The sequence below is a fragment of the Tachysurus fulvidraco genome, chromosome 7 (genome assembly GCF_022655615.1).
Source record: "Tachysurus fulvidraco isolate hzauxx_2018 chromosome 7, HZAU_PFXX_2.0, whole genome shotgun sequence".
NCBI classification, from domain to species: domain Eukaryota; kingdom Metazoa; phylum Chordata; class Actinopteri; order Siluriformes; family Bagridae; genus Tachysurus; species Tachysurus fulvidraco.
Genome location: NC_062524.1, coordinates 3,843,414 through 3,859,602, shown reverse-complemented (window position 1 = coordinate 3,859,602; position 16,189 = coordinate 3,843,414). Strand labels below are relative to the sequence as shown.

The following is a 16,189-nucleotide window of genomic DNA, read 5'->3' as shown; positions in this document are numbered from 1 at the left end:
AAACGCAACGAGACACTGTTCAGGATGATGAAGATTCACACAGGGCTTTTATTTTGATATACAAGTTGTCAGAAGTGTTTGAGACTAAGTGGTGTTGAGGTTCTGTATCAGGACTGGAATCGTGTGTGACATTAAATTATCTCCAGAGATGTCAGATATGAAGCTGGTGGAATCTGCTGGAGGAGATGGTGAGCATTAAAAATAAGTGTAAGTGTTCCGTGGTGTGTTTGGCTGACTGAGGGCTGGAGCTGCTCAGGACACTGTGGGGTTTAAAATAAGCCTCCTGCTTGTTCTACCTGAGGTATAAATCTGAACACTGATGAAGTGAGGGGAAGTAATCTGCACCGGACTGTACAACATAAAGTTCTCTCAATGAGGGACTCGGAATTGCTGAATTAGTACAAACAAAATTATAAAAAGAGGAGAGAGAGAGGGGGGGGGAGAGGCAGGAGAGAGAGAGAGAGAGAGAGAGAGAGAGAGAGAGAGAGAGAGAGGCAGGAGAGAGAAAGGCAGGAGGGAGAGAGAGAGGGAGAGAGACAGGGAAAAAAAGAGAGACAGAGAGAGAGAGACAGAGAGAGACACACACAGAGACACAAAGACAGAGAGACAGAGAAAGAGACACACAGAGAGAGACACAGACAGAGAGAGAGAGACGGGAAAAAAGAGAGAGAAGAAAAGAGAGAGATATAGAGAGAGTGAGAGAGAGGAAAAAAGAGAGAGACAGAGAGAGAGAGAGAGACACACACACAGAGAGAGAGAGAGAGACACACACACACACAGAGAAAGAGAGAGAGACAGAGAAAGAGAGAGAGAGAGAGAGAGACACACACACACACACACACAGAGAAAGAGAGAGAGACAGAGAGAGAGAGAGAGAGACAGTTGACAGTTGACAGTGTACAGTTGACCTTTGGGATCCTTCAGACCTCCCAGCAGGACCAGAGCTTTGTGCATTTTGTTATGATTATAAATGTATAAGTGAAGTCATGGCAGATGTTTTCTCTCAATGTTACAGTAAAAATCTCCTGTGACAGTTTGTCTGTCAGAACAATTCAGAGTCTGAACCAAACTCACATTCTTCTGATACAGATTCCTCCAGGAGGAAAGAGTCCCTGATGTTGTTAAACTAAACAGTATAAACTCCTACCAGCTACACACTCGCTCATACACACGCTCTCTCTCGCTCGCGCACAACCAAACACACTCGCGCACAACCAAACACACTCGAACACACACATGCTTGCGCACACAAAAACCACACACACACACACACACACACACTCACACTCACACACACACACACAGATATGACTAATATTAAGCTTTGGGGAAGCTAAAAACAGAGAAATTCAGCTAGAGACAAAATACAAACAGAAACCACAAAGGGGGCAGAAACAAGAAATGCAAATAGTGACAGACAAAGAATACAGGAAGACAGGAAAAAAGTGACAGCCAACAGACAAAGAAAAAAAGACAAATTAAAATAAAAGAAACACAGACAATAAACAGACAGACAGACGCTGGGTGTTAATGATGAGAGCAGTGGCTGTGTGCAGCAGTAATGAGAGGAGTAGAACATGGTAACGAGGTGCATGTGTGTGTGTGTGTGTGTGTGTGTGTCTTTAACACTTTAACCTTCAACACTGCAGAAACATTTACCATCAGGCCAGTCGAATTCCTTCAGTACCACATGATTTATACTGTATATAGTCTTCAGCAGGAGTTCGGCTCAAATCGTAATAAACGGGCAAGAGACAGTTACAGAGTCCAAACCAAAGTTCCCATGGAACACTGATAACAACAAGCTCTGTGTGTGTGTGTGTGTGTGTGTGTGTGTTTAGAACTGGGCCATTAGGCCATGAACAAATCCCTGAACTTTGGTCTACAGGCTGCTGTAACCCAGAGCAACAAGCCCGATTTTTCACGTGTCACATGTCAGCGATGTCAAAACTAGAGGGAAAAAAAACAAAAAAAAAAAACGTTTTGCTCGACAAGCGGAATGAAGCAAAATCCTGTGCGGAGTTAAAAGCATCGCTAAATTAAACCAGCTGGACTCAGTGGGGAGATCACATTCAGGGTGTCGGGTCATAAGATATATTTTGTTTAGAGTTTTAGTGCTGATCAAGAGTCTGTGTGTGTGTGTGTGTGTGTGTGGACACAGGAATGGAGATAGACACTGAAGCAGTAGACACTGAACATTTAACAGTGAGTACTGAAGACAATGAACCCTGAGCAGTGAGAACTGACTACTGAACAATCAGTACTGAGAAACGAGCAGTGATTCATGCGCTCCTGAGGACATCATGTCTGTTACACTCTGATCACGTCATCGTCTTATCCAGAAATGTCTATCGGTACCGACAGAAGTTTGGTATGCAAATATGTGAAAGTTTTAGCAACTGGAGTCAAGCATAAAGCATGAAGGTTTGATTTGCATGTTTATTTGTAGCAGGTTTTACTCCTGCTCTCTAACCACCTTTAAGTAAGCGTAACCTGTCCTGAAGATTTACTCGTAACGTACTGAAAGCACACTGACTGTTATACAGCACTGATACTGGAGACTCGTTCCATAAGCCACGAGCAATTTATTTTAGTTTGTTAAATTACAAAAACCTGCGTGTAATGCTGTTACCGTGGAAACAAAATGAATTGCGGAATAAAACGCAAGTCAAATATATCGAATTAAAAATGCTAAATATAGAGGAACTTGGAGGAACCCATGGGTTGAGGAGATGTCTGAAGCTTCTGAGAAGGAATCCAGAGCTGAAGGAGCATTTCTTACAGTGTCAGATACAGCATCTGAGACTCCACACCACTTGAGACTCCTTCAGAACTGTTTTTGTTTTAACGACAAAAGACAGACTACAAGTAGAATCACAGATGTGGCACAAAAGCAGCACGAACAATGAAGCTTGGCACACATCTGTGCACACCAGCATCTCCTGAACAGCAGCACACACACACACACACACCATACCGATATATTCATTATAATGGTATATCACACACACACCGTACCGATATGTTCATTATAATGGTATATCACACACACACACACACCGTACCGATATGTTCATTATAATGGTATATCTCACACACAGACACACACCGTACCGATATGTTCATTATAATGGTATATCTCACACACACACACACACACACCGTACCGATATGTTCATTATAATGGTATCTCACACACACACACACACACACACAGACACACACCGTACCGATATGTTCATTATAATGGTATATCACACGCACACACACACAGACACAGCGCTGAATAAGAACTTCTTCAAATCTTATCCTATCAGGAAGGAGAAAAGGAGGACCATTAAAGCGATACTAAAAGCGGTGAGGTATTCTAGACCTTATCTGCACTCGGGTGCAGCAGATCAGACCATTCAGCCGTCACACGCAGATTCCTTCCACATGCCTGAAACTTTCCCAGCTGAGCCACTTAAACTCACAAACACCCATAAAAGCCCGTTTTAATACAGACAGAAAAGAAAATACACACGCGCATTTAAATACAAATCTTTTTCAGGCAACGCATCGGCCGTGTGGAGTTATGATGAGCTACGTGAGCAAGTGCCCTGTATCTGATCTGATCAGTCTCACACTGAGCCCTAATGCCCTCCGACAGAGTGACAAACACTGCAAAATCCCCAAAGTTTCAATAATCCAGCACTAAACCGTCCCCGAGAACCAACGACACACCGGCAGGTGCTTTCCGATTTTCTGTTCTGTACCGAACACGATTCTAAACCCCTCAGCATCGGTCAGAGTGTGTGTGTGAGAGAGAGAGAGAGAGAGAGAGAGAGAGAGAGAGAGAGAGAGAGAGAGAGAGAGAGAGAGAGAGAGAGAGAGAGAGACAGGAGAGAAAGGTAAAGAGAGAGAGAGTGAGAGAGACACAGACAGAGGAGAGAGAGAGAGAGACACAGACAGAGGAGAGAGAGAGAGAGACACAGACAGAGGAGAGAGAGAGAGAGAGACACAGACAGAGGAGAGAGAGAGAGAGAGACACAGACAGAGGAGAGAGAGAGAGACACAGACAGAGGAGAGAGAGAGAGACACAGACAGAGGAGAGAGAGAGAGACACAGACAGAGGAGGGAGAGAGAGACACAGACAGAGGGAAAGAGAGAGAGAGAGACAAGACAGGAGAGGGGGGGGCAGGAGAGAGAGAGAGACACATACAGAGGAGAGAGAGAGAGAGAGACACACAGACAGAGGAGAGAGACAGAGAGAGAGACAGACAGAGGAGAGAGACAGAGAGAGAGACAGACAGAGGAGAGAGACAGAGAGAGAGAGAGAGATTAGCAGTGAAAAGTTGACCTTTGGGCTCCTTCAGACTTTCCACCTGGACCAGAGCTTTGTGCGTCTATATAAGATAATGAGCGTTGAGGTAACTTCACTTTCCTTCTACACAAATCACACTGACTTACAGTTAGTCTGAATGCTGTGACATCAATCCAACATGTCCGTGTTCTCACTTACGTTACAGCAGCTACAAACACTTCACTACTACACGCTTCAAACCTCTTAGCTTGTTACATTACACTGAAAACACAACGAGCCTGAAGATGTGGGAACGTTTCTGCTTTACGCAAAGCTCTGGCACTGGAGACTCCGTCTGTATCAGGAAGAAGGCATGGATACAATCGAATGGTTTGTGGGGTGACCCTCACAGACATGGACAGGGCGTCCATCATGACTCTCTTAAAACACTAAACTGACGTCCTCCTTGTGGAGTGTGGAGTCCTCGATAACAGTCGGAGATCTGCAGATAGACGAGGGCGAGTTAGCTGAGTGTAGCTGGGGGTGGGGTTTAGTGAGCGGGGAATTGGGCTGGAGAAAACATGTGACGAGGATGTATTTAATGGAGGAGGAATGGGATTAGTGAGTAGGGGAAAGGGTTAGAGGAAGAGGAATGTGGGGTGGAGTTAGTAAGAAAGCGATGGGGTTAGAGAGCATGGGAACGCCGGGGCGTAGTTAGTGAGCAGGTTATGGGCGTAGTGAGAAGGGGTGTGGCTTAGTGGGGGTGCCGAGCGCTTCCTCAACACCGCACTATTAAAAAATTATCCACGTTTTTTTGCCTCTAGATATTTGTTCCCACTCACAGCTCTTGAAGCAGCTGAAGGTTATTTCCTCACTGTGCTTCATTTACCCCCCCTAAAAAATCCCCCTGGTACTGGTGGTGGGTTTGTTAGCCACATATAAAGGAATGTGTGCGTGTACAGAGTCCGACGTACCCAGTAGTTCCTCTTATAAGAGTACAATTAACCAGATCTCAGATTATTAATCAACTTTCGTTCTTGTTCTAAAGGCAAAACAACCTCGAAGTGCGAGAAATTCACAGGATCTGATTTCAGTCTGAATCTGTTTGTGATCCTATAACGGGGGATACGAGATAAACATGTCCGTGTTTGTGATCCTATAACGGGGGATACGAGATAAACTCGACCGTGTTTGTGATCCTATAACAGGGGATACGAGATAAACATGTCCGTGTTTGTGATCCTATAACGGGGGATACGAGATAAACGTGACCATGTTTGTGATCCTATAACGGGGATACGAGATAATCGCAACCGTGTTTGTGATCCTATAATGGGGGATACGAGATAAACATGTCCTTATGATCCTATAACGGGGGATACGAGATAAACATGTCCTTATGATCCTATAACGGGGGATACGAGATAAACATGTCCTTATGATCCTATAACGGGGGATACGAGATAAACGTGACCGTGTTTAAGATATTTTCACTGCTTTCCACCAGTAAACCTTCATCTTGTGAAACTGTCCACAAAATGGCAGAAAAGTGTTAACTGTGACGTCTGTCCAAATTCTGTGGTAGCGATCGTTAATATAGATATTGAGAAGTGAATGTACAGATAAAAAAAGAACTAAACATAAGGTAGGTCTCCCTCACTCCCTCACCTGTGTGTGAACTCTTGACCTGTAAGTCCATTTGTTTATCTGAAGTCACTCCACAGAACTCACCAAAATGCACCATCCAGTGTTAATGTTACAGAATAAAAGCTTTGCTATAGATTTTGAACTTAAAAGGTCATTTGCGATACTTTTTTCAGTTGAATCAGATGAGAAAAACCCAGCGTTTACATTTCACCATCTCCCGGTCCGTTACATGGCAGGAGATTTAGTTTAGATCTTATGTTTTCAACAAAGAGAGTTTTCTGTAAATATACAGTACACATCTGCTGTAAATGAGACGCAGGGGGTGGGCATGGGTAGATCATGGGGTAATAGATGTTGGCATAAAGTAGTCACTAGGTGACAGGGAGTGGACATGGGGTTGGCATAGTGATAGGGTGTGGGCATGGGGTATACATGGGGTAATGGGATGGGCACAGAGTAACAGAGTGGGCATGGGGTCAGCAAAGTGATAGGGTGTGGGCACGGGGTGATGGAATGGACACTAGGTGATGGGGTGTGCATGGGATGAGCACAGTTACAAGGAGTCGGCACAGGGTGGGCACAGAGTTACAGGGAGTGGGCACAGAGTTACAGGGAGTGGACACGGGGTAGGCACAGAGTTACAGGGAGTGGACACGGGGTAGGCACAGAGTTACAGGGTGTGGGCACGGGGTAGGCACAGAGTTACAGGGTGTGGGCACGGGGTAGGCACAGAGTTACAGGGAGTGGGCACGGGGTAGGCACAGAGTTACAGGGAGTGGACATATCTTAGGCAACACGGGGTGGGCAGGTTATTTGCACTGTTATACTATTCAGCCGATTTTATTAAAACCCTAATTACACTAAGTGGTAATATTTTATTTTTAAACTTCAGTACGTTCCCCAAACCAGCTGAAGAAGTAGTTTTTTCTGTGCAGCATGTCTGCGGTACACCGAAGGCTCTTCTCTTCAAACCTACACACAACCAAAGAAAGATTTTGAGGAGGAGTGCGAGGAAGACAGAAAGGCCTGCAGTTAAACACCTTCCAGCATCTTTATTCATAGACCATCCATTTCCCACTTACAGCTTGACGGGCGCTGAAAGGCATCGACAGGAATAATTACACGCAATTCAGCAGCCGACAGACAAACAGATCAGCTATCCACCGTCCGCAGGCCTACAGACCGCGAGCAAATCCACACGGGACGAGAACGAAGCCTACGACACGCTGCATGATATGTATTACATAGCCAAGTGTACTGAAACCCATTCATAAGAAGCAAACACCTGTCTGTGTGTGTGTGTGTGTGTGTGTGTGTGTGTGTGCACAGATGATCTTATTCATTAATAGTAGTTTTAATCTTTTTATAGAAAAGCGGCAATAAACAGGAAGGCACAAAAATCTTCTTAGGTGAAAATGTAACGTCGGTGCATCGTGTATCAAAGCGCTGACACTAGAGACTCCTTCCATGAAATGCTGAATAAAAATCTCCTCAGAGAAACAAACAGTCACAATGTCACCGCTCAGAAACCCGGAGCGTCTGCCGTACAGGTTCCTGTTGCTATAGAAAGGAGAACGTGTTCGAACGAGCGCGTTAATCACGGCAATTCTCCTGTCACACCGTTATACAAAAGTCAACACCTAGAGAGGGATCGGAAACCTTGTTTGGTGTCCTTCAATGGTGTTCACCAGCAAGACAGAAGTGCAAATAAACCTTTGGTGGAAAAAAGAAGAAAAAAAAGCAGGCACATGTATCGAGGAAAGCGTTCCAGTCAGGCCGAGCGCACCACATGGAGTGGAATTATAACACTGGGCTGTTACATAACATCCTGACAGGATCTGAGGAGATTTACACAAGAGGAAATCAGAAAAGCCATAATCTTTCCAGCACTCCACTTCACCTTCATCAGGGTAGAAGATGTTGTGTTAGTTACAGTGTGTCAGTGTGTTACAGCATGTTACAGCATGTCAGTGTTACAGCGCATTACAGCGTGTCAGTGTGTTACAGCGTGTCAGTGTGTTACAGCGTGTCAGTGTGTTACAGCATGTTACAGTGCGTCAGTGCGTTACAGCGCGTCACAGCGTGTCAGTGCGTTAGTGTCTGTGTTAGTGTGTCAGTGTGTTGTAGTATGTTACAGCATGATACAGTGCATCAGTCTGTTACAGCGTGTCAGTGTGTTGCAGTAGGTTACAGCGTGTCATTGTGTTGCAGTATGTTACAGTACGTCAGTCTGTTACAGCGTGTCAGTGTGTTGCAGTATGTTACAGTGCGTCAGTGTGTTACAGAGTGTCAGTGTGTTGCAGTATGTGTCAGTGTGTTGCAGTATGTTACAGTGTGTTGCAGTATGTTACAGAGTGTCAGTGTGTTGCAGTATGTTACAGTGTGTTACAGTGTGTTGCAGTAAGTTACAGTGCGTCAGTGTGTTACAGAGTGTCAGTGTGTTGCAGTATGTTACAGTGCGTCAGTGTGTTACAGAGTGTCAGTATGTTGCAGTCTGTTACAGCGTGTCAGTGTGTTGCAGTATGTTACAGCGTGTTACAGCGTGTCATTGTGTTGCAGTATGTTACAGTACGTCAGTCTGTTACAGCGTGTCAGTGTGTTGTAGTATGTTACAGTGCGTCAGTGTGTTACAGAGTGTCAGTATGTTGCAGTATGTTACAGTGTGTCAGTGTGTTACAGTGTGTTACAGTGCGGCCCGTTTAGGGAGTGACCTGGACGTGTACATTCATTAGGAAGATGTTGAGGAATGATAACGTTGGAATGTTCAGAAAACAACGCAGCATTTGTTCAGAGATAAATAGGGTCTACATGAAGCTATAAAACAGGTTGAGACATCTACGAGCGGCCCGAGCAGAAAGGGCAATTCACTGACCTCAAGTTATCGAATTCACATCAACTCGAATGTAGAAAAATTGTAGCGTACAGGGAGGTTTAATGAGATCATCATAACAAAAGTTGTTTAAAACTCTGTCAAGCTGCAAAGGCAAAACACTAATCAAAAACAAACACATGAGCTGAGATGGTAATCAGATAAAAAAATATATATAACCGTCTGAAGCTCACTGGTGTAAGCGGGATGCAGCAAAACAGGGCGATTTAAATCAATTATATTCATTAAAATAAACAAATCCTGGTGGGAGTTCGGGAACAGAAATGGCCTTGTGTATGACGGCTGACACCGGGACGTGTAATCGTTAACACGTTATAGCATGGAAAAGTACAGAGTGTGTAACACTAACCACAGGTGGAGCTGGGAGATGTGTGTGTGTGTGTGTGCTGGACAAAAACACATAAGGTTACGTCCATGTGTGTGTGTAGATATTTACACACACACACATGGAAACGGAATAAACGACGTGTGTGAGATACATCAATCTGTATAGAAATAAAATAGAGTTTAAAAGGGTCTCTTGGTCCCGTCTGGGCATCAGCAGTGCGGTGCGGCTCAGCAGAGCAGCAGAGGTAAATGGAAATGAAGGAAAAATTATGGAAATTATGTAATATCCTGTTTACACACGTATTACGTTTATGAAACACAACCGATAACACAATCAGATCGGTCGTAGCACTAGCACACACACACACACACACACACACACAGGTCAGGAAGAGATTTTAAAACGCATCGTAACCGATGCCGGAGGCGTCACGAGATCATAAAATAAAAATGATTAAAAAAGATAAACACGTACGAGTTAAAATACGAATAAATAATCCGGAACGTAAAACGTGGCGCGTTCACACGCTTCACCCTGCACACTGTGGAGACAAATTTTATAAATAAATAAACAAATAAATAAACATTTTTTCCCCCTCTCTCTTTTTCTTTCATGCTATGAATTCATTTTGACCTTGTGTCATTCTCTATAGAATTAAAGGTCAGAATTATTCGGTGAACCGAATCAGGAATCGTTTTAAGGGCGTGAAAGGAAAATAATAACAGATGAAATATTTAATCTCAAATGTCAATGATGTCAAGGGGAGGAATTGCGAGAAATCTTTATTTATCTAAAATTCAAATTATATACTAAAATAATAAAAACATTATTTCTATAATAATTTCTATAATTAAGTGTTTTTTTTTGCTGTAATTTTAATCTGCACATGTTATAAAGTGGTGCTGGATTATATCTATATATTTAAATGATGACCCTACGGGTGTATGTGTGTGCGTTATGTAACGCGTTATGACGCGTTATTAATCTATAACTGTAGATATTATATAGAGGCAGAAAACACGAAGGTTTTAGGACTCGACCTACTTTTGCGGTTTTGACTGCAAAGACAAAACCCGATAGAAACAGCGAGCATTTTGTCTCTTAACCTTCAGAGAGGGGACAGAAAATTACGATAAAATATTCCGCACCTATCCGAGTCCGTGTGGGGTCTTAAAAAGCGAATTAATCCGCAACAAAACATTTTTAATGCCCGATTATTTTCTGCTGCCGAGTTTAAAGTAACAAAGAAAAAAAAAAGGTGGAACCTACCACGTGATTCCGAGAAGGGGGGGTGGATTTCACCAATTACGCTCCAGTTTGGGTATTTTAAAAAGATATTTCTATTATTAATAATAAACGTATAATCCAGGTGTTAGAGATGAGTGCTGTGGATATTCCTCTTGGTGCTCAGAAACAAAGAGAGAATGTAAAACAAAGAGAAATCCTAATCGGCTCGTCCGGTAAATCCGCTCCGTTTGGGATTCACGAAATGGGCGAAGGGACTGAAATCATACAAAGGCACAAAGGCGACTCAGAAACAGCGCCGTGGTGTTTAATCCCGCGGCCCGGTGCTGTTCCGACTCCCTGAACCGACTCCCTGCGCGGCTCCGCGGTGATCCGGCGGTTTTCGGGCTCGATCTGCCTGCGGTGCGCCGTGTTTTCTTTAATATTGTTGTTGTGTCAGAGGGAGAGACGGTGGGGGAAAATGGCGCCTCGGCGGATTTTCAACTCTGACAAAACAGAAAACAGCGGAGCGCATCGGGCTTCCTCTTACTGACACACACACCGACAGGGGCGCTGTGGGGCGAGCATTAGACACTAAACACACGCCATCTGCCGGTTCAGACACGAATTACATCTTAAACACACACACCGACAGAGAGCGCTGTGGGGCGAGCATCCGACACTAAACACACGCCATCTGCCGGTTCAGAGACGAATTACATCTTAAACACACACAAGGACGATTCTCTGCGACACACACCATACACCAGACCATCAACTAAACACACACAAACAACCTTGTCTCTTTACAAAATTCCACTGATGTCATCATTATCTATCATTTTTAAAAAATGCTAAACACACCATACACCAGACCAACAACTAAACATACACACACACTACACCAGACCAACAACTAAACACACATCATACACCAGACCATCAACCAAACACATCGTACACCAGCCCAACAACTTAAGCAGATAACACACCAAGGCTAAAGCCGAGAATGAGGGTGGAGTAACTAAGTCACTACGCTGCAAACACAAGAACAAAACACAATTTTAAATAAATAAATAAATAGTCAGACATAGATCCTGGCTTAACAAATCTTACTCTGGTCTCAAGGGGACTAGAGTAAAACATCTGTTTGTTCAGGACATTTTAACACACACACACACTTTTTTTAACAGCTAAAACACACACAAAAAAGGACAGACAGCGCATGTGTATGTGTGTAATACAGCTGGGCCACAGCTGGATCCAAGTGGAGACACAGCTATGTTTATCCCCCTTGAACGTAAAAGAAATCTGCAGCATAACCACAACTAGCTTCTCTACTCTCACAGTACAGTGTGTGTGCATGGATGTGTGTCTCATTTAGCTTCATATACATTTGCGCCAAGGCTATGAATTAGCATGCTACATAGCACCAGACGGAGGACAAAAGACACACAACCTACAAACTGTTTCGGTCTGCAAACAAGCAATAAAAGTGCAAAACAAACAAACAAAAAATAGGCTTTCATTAAAGTGTATGTTTTGTTAGCAACCAGCTAGCTTTAGCAATCATGGGTTTCTGATGTATTTACAAAACAGTAAGGTCTGTAAAGTCAGCGTTACATACTTAACCAAATAAGTCGGGGTGTAAACTTCGGGTTTCCACAGGACACAAGACGACAGTCAAAATACAGCTTTCTTTTGTTTTTCCTGGTTTGGAGTTACAACCCTCTTCTTCTTTCTTTCTTTTCCTTTCAGGGGTCGCAACAGCAAATCATCTCTCTCCACCTATCCTTATCTTCTGCATCCTCAACACTTGCACCCACTAGCTTCTTATCTTCACATCCATATACCTCTTTGGCCTTCCCCTTGACTTACAACCCAAGCACTATAAATCCAATAAATCTGATTCTGATTCTGAGCACGAGGATGTGTTTTAGGAGGAATTTCTGCTAAAACGTAAAGAATTTAGTGGATTTTTGTTTTCTTTAAAAATTATATATTCTATATATTTAGTCAAATTGCTCAGTTTTTTTTAATAAAGACTGAAAAGAAAGTCATTCACAGATGGAAGACATGATTCTCAACGTAATGCTAGAGCTACTATATGGTGAAATTGCGCCATCTAGTGTTCAACATTAGTATTATTTATTTATTTTTGTTTGTTTGCTTGTTTAATTATTTATTTAAATTTAAAAGGAATTGATGTGGAAGGGGAAAATTAATCCTAGTAAACAATGGAGACTGCTCAAGATCAGTAATGTCTAAAAATAAATAAAGATTTACCACAAAATGCAGACAAGAATGGTTCAACAATATCTGATCATCAGAAATACACTGACATCGAATAGTGTATTAAAAAGGTATTAAAGATTTAAAAAAAAATTAATTCCTATAAACACAAACGTGTATCTTGAACGTAGAATAAAGGAATAAACCTTGCTTTAATTTATAACAGTGTCATTGTTATGAAATCGGGGAAACTGCGCCATCTGTCGGTCAGAAGAATTAAATTAAATTCGAATAACCTTTTAATCCGAAGTGCCTTATTGTTCAGGTATATATAAATATCATAATAATTGCATTATTTATTTATTTTACTCAGCTGTTATTTTGTCTATATGGGTGTCATTTTTGTTTATACGTACATTTCTAATTATACCTCTGATATTGTATTATTTCATCTGTGAGATTTCTATTATAGTATTTTTTTACATACTATACTAATCATCAGGACCCTACGAAAGCTAGTCCAGAAAAAATCTAATTCACCAGAAAAAAAAATAAGCAGCTTAGAGAGAGAGAGAGAAAGAGAGAGAGAGAGAGAGAGAGAGAGAGAGAGAGAGAGAGAGAAAGAAAAAGGGGGGGGGTGTGAGAGAGAGAGAGAGAGAGAGAGAGAGAGAGAGAGAGAGAGAGAGAGAGAGAGAGAGAGAGGAGGGAAGAGAAAGTGAAAGAGTGAGATAGAGAGAGGGGGGGAAGAGAAAGTGAAAGAGTGAGACAGAGAGAGAGAGAGAGAGAGGGGGAAAGAGAAAGTGAAAGAGTGAGACAGAGAGAGAGAGAGAGAGAGAGAGAGAGAGAGAGAGAGAGAGAGAGAGAGAGAGAGAGATTTATCTAACCATTGAAAAGCACGAGCTGGTTTCCGACTTGAACGTTGTCATTTTGTCCACCAGACTGTTTGTCTTCAGTTTATCCAAAAAGATTCACTAAAAAGGAGAGAAACAAAAACATGTGAATGTGTGATTGGTTTCAACCGCTTCAATTAATGCAAAGAAAAATATATGAAAAAAAGAAGAAAAAAGTGAGGGGAAAAAAACATAAATAAACAATAACAATTTGTGTTGTGATGCTAGAAAGGAATGTTATTCTGTACTAATTATTTCAGCCCTAACAAATCATTAAAAAAAAGTTTAGCACGGAGTAAAACTCTAGCGTCTGCAGCATGTGTTAACGTACAAGATGAATAATTCTCTCTAATTTCATATTGAAACGGAATAAAGTTGTTCTGCTACTTTCATTCTTAAACGATATATAAATTAACTGTAAATGTATTTCATTTAAAAGATTAAGATGTAAGCTGTTGATTTGTTAAAGCAGGATTCAAACCAATGCTTAAATGTTTAAAGTTAAGAATATAAATAAAATGTAGATCCTGATTTAATCAGTCAAATGCACATTTCTCCATCGGTAGGTAAGCTTTGGTAGTTGTCGTAATTAAGAGCTATTAGGGTGTAATCTGGTTGATTAATGTAAATTGTTTAGATAGTTTAAAACAAAAAAGTATGAATTTCTTCAGTGTTTCTCTTTGACACAGCAGCTGCCAAATAAGTATATATAAATATATATAAATAAATATATATATATAAAGTTTAGCTATTTAGGCAAAATAATTTTTCAACAAAAGTTTGAACACTTAATAAAATGTAGCCTTCATTTAGTAAGTTTTTTGGGGGAGTTTCTGTTCATTTAAAAATAAATAAACAAATAAAAATAAATATATAAAATAATAATTATTATTTTTATTATTATAATTAAATAAATAAATAAACGTCAATAATATTAACATTCAGGTGACTAGCTAAAAAAATACATATTTAAAAATATGTAAAATTATTTAAAAAAATAATAACAATAAATTGAATAATAATAAAACAAAAAACAGTCAATAATATTAACATTCACGTGACTAGCTAAAAATATATTTAAAAATATGTAAATTATTTAAAAAAGCATTTCAAAAAACACATTGAAGCAATAATAATAATAATAATAGTCAATAATATTAACATTCAGGTAACTAGCTAAAAATATATTAAATAATTATGTAAATAATTGTTGAAAAAAAAACTTTCAAAAAATAAATTGAAGCAATAACAACAATAATAATAATAATAATAATAATAATAATAATAATAATAATAATAATAAACAGTAAGCTAACTGCTAGCTAACGCTACATGACCGGTCCCAGCTAGTTCACCGTTGTTTTAAATACAAATAATTTAAACTCAAATTCCATCTGTTTTTGAAAATCAAAAATGTTTTAAAATGCTATGTAAATCCTCTAAAATAATAACGCACTCGGTTTCATTTGTATGTTGTTAAATAAAACCTTCAAGTCCTAAAGTATCTAAGGAAGCTAAATAACGCTGAGGTCGAATCCCAATTGCAGCCGTGCTCGCTAACTGTCCTGGCTACATAGTGGACATAAAGCACGAGCCGACGCCCTATCTAGTGCACTACGCTATCAAGCTCTACCGTATTTGGAACATGGCCGCCGCGATTCGAACTGAACGTCGGCCTGTTGACTCTGCAACCTCGGGAATATTATATCAGAATAACGCGTGAGGAATAAAACAACCCTATATTCCGACTTAGCCATCGTTTGTTCTCATTAACCCTCCATTTTACGCGCAGTAAAGAAAACAAAAGCCTTTTCTGCGGGATGAGTTACAGAATTCACGTCCACTTACTTACCTGTGCAGAGCAACCAGACTTGAACCGGAAGCGCTGCAGCATCCTGCGCCGTGATTGGACGATGACTGGAAAGCTGTACGCTGATTGGCTGGTTTGGGTTTGTTTTGTACATATGGCCATCAGGGGTGAAGTAAATAAACTGTAGTAAGTTTGAGAGTTTGTCAAATCCATGGCGTTTGTCATGTAATAAAGCAGCAGGATGTATGTGCACAAGGGATGCTTTTAAAAATAGAGGGAAAGGTTTAGCTCACGCATCAATAAACATCAACATGCATGTGTGTTTTTATATTCGTTAGTTTCATTAATAAAAGGTTTGTCCAGTCGTGCAAAAGATTATTTTTTTACACTATAATAAAAACATTAACGATCAGAAACTCGACTCCTTGCACAAACCTGCTCCAAAAGCCAAGACTGAGGCCAAAATGTCTCATGTGAAGCACCACATCAGCACTTTAGTTCAAAGTAATTTATTGCGTCTTAAATTCTTAAAATATACACAGACAAGCGTTTAAGCCTAAGACAAAACAAATGAATATTTAATCAACACACAAACCGTAAGAAAGCAAGGATTTCTAAGATACTTTCTGCAAAAAAAGAAAAAAAAAATCATCATCATCATCATGATCATAATGTGCATGGTCAAATAAAAGCACCACAACTTTAAGAAGTTCCACATGTCCACCCTGAATCTTACCAGCATACAGAAGGAGACTTTCCTCCTCCGGCAGCTCCATCAGTGAGAACTAAACTACAAGCGTGCAGAATTTCTGTGGGGATAAAACATCCAGTGTCCACCTTGCAGCATGTGTGAGTAAGGAATCTGACGTTAAAATAGAAACAAGGT

At 40.9% G+C, this 16,189-nt stretch overlaps 1 protein-coding gene across 4 annotated transcripts in view; it reads right to left on the bottom strand.

The window, feature by feature from the left end:
• The window catches only part of kansl1b (KAT8 regulatory NSL complex subunit 1b), a 44,551-nt gene extending 29,187 nt beyond the window's left edge, over positions 1-15,364 (bottom strand). Inside the window, exons 1-2 of one of the 4 annotated variants that reach the window (XM_027177900.2) lie at positions 15,346-15,364; positions 13,488-13,574 (exon numbers count right to left, since the gene is read on the bottom strand). The gene's annotated coding sequence lies outside the window, so the exon portion shown is untranslated. Of the gene's footprint in view, positions 1-10,416; positions 10,925-11,998; positions 12,232-13,487; positions 13,633-15,345 lie in introns of those variants that run through there. The other 3 variants (XM_047816091.1, XM_047816090.1, XM_047816089.1) reach the window with 3 other exon arrangements.
• Between the last annotated feature and the right edge of the window lie 825 nt (positions 15,365-16,189).